This window comes from Euprymna scolopes, chromosome 1 (genome assembly GCF_053919585.1).
Source record: "Euprymna scolopes isolate OS-2025 chromosome 1, ASM5391958v1, whole genome shotgun sequence".
NCBI classification, from domain to species: Eukaryota; Metazoa; Mollusca; class Cephalopoda; order Sepiida; family Sepiolidae; genus Euprymna; species Euprymna scolopes.
The window spans coordinates 81,505,136-81,506,253 of NC_136482.1; positions in this window are offsets into that span (position 1 = coordinate 81,505,136).

A 1,118-nucleotide genomic window follows, 5' to 3' on the forward strand; every position below is an offset into this window, starting at 1 on the left:
TATGGAAGATCATTAGTGTGGTGCTTTTGATAAAGAAAGGCGTCCAACATTAACATGATTCACTCATTAACTAAATAATACAATTAATACAATGCTGTAAATATTATTAAAAATAACAGTTAACTATTGAATGCGCCTGTTCAGTCTCGAAAGACAAAGGATACCCCTGTAGGGTTAGCTGCGTGTGTACTTGTAGAGCAAGGGTTGCGAAGTCACCAACCACACCTCTCCTGAATCGGCACTGTCTGAGTCCAGTGGCAAGGAGAAGTCCAGGAAAGCTGAAAACAATGCCGCACCTGGAAATTCCAAATGGACACCCATCTGATACTGGCCAGGCTCCTCGTTGCTTAACTTCGGTGATCTGTCGGGAACAGGTGTGTTAAACATGATTATGCCGTATATAGTTTATTATTATTGCATTTTAATTCATATAATTTCGTCACGAGTGACTACAAAAATACCTCATGTCAAAATACAATCGTTGTTTCCATTAACAAATATTGTATTTTGAGATATAGGGTATTTTTATAAACACTGGTGACGTCATAATGATGACATCAACTGAGGCAACAATGAAATTTCACATTTCTAAATATTTCCTATTTGTTTTCACCTTGCTGTTTTATATGAATAAAAATGCAAACGTATTCAACAGATATCTATTACTAATGAATGAAATGGTGTATAATGTACACAGTGGGCGCCTTTGGTTAGCGAAATTTGTTCTTAATACGAAACATTGCATTTATCTGGACATTATTCCTTATCGAATAAAATATTTTTTTAAATTAATTAAATAGAATTATTTTGCTTTTTACAACATGGACCAAAGGTAAAAAAAATAAGATGGCTATTCAAAATTAAATATTGATTTTGTAGGAGACAATGTATCGAACAATCGACAGGCTTCTCTTTATTATGTAGATAGATAAATGAAATAATCGACCTAGCACTGCTAAAAATCATTCTTTTAAAGAAATCAATTCTATGTGTAACCTGTTACATAAACCAGCACTTTGAAAAGAAGAATACATACTCTTAATATTCCCCACGATGACAATAAAACTGCAAAGTTTTAGAAATATTGGAATATAAAAGTGAATAAAAAGGCAATCATT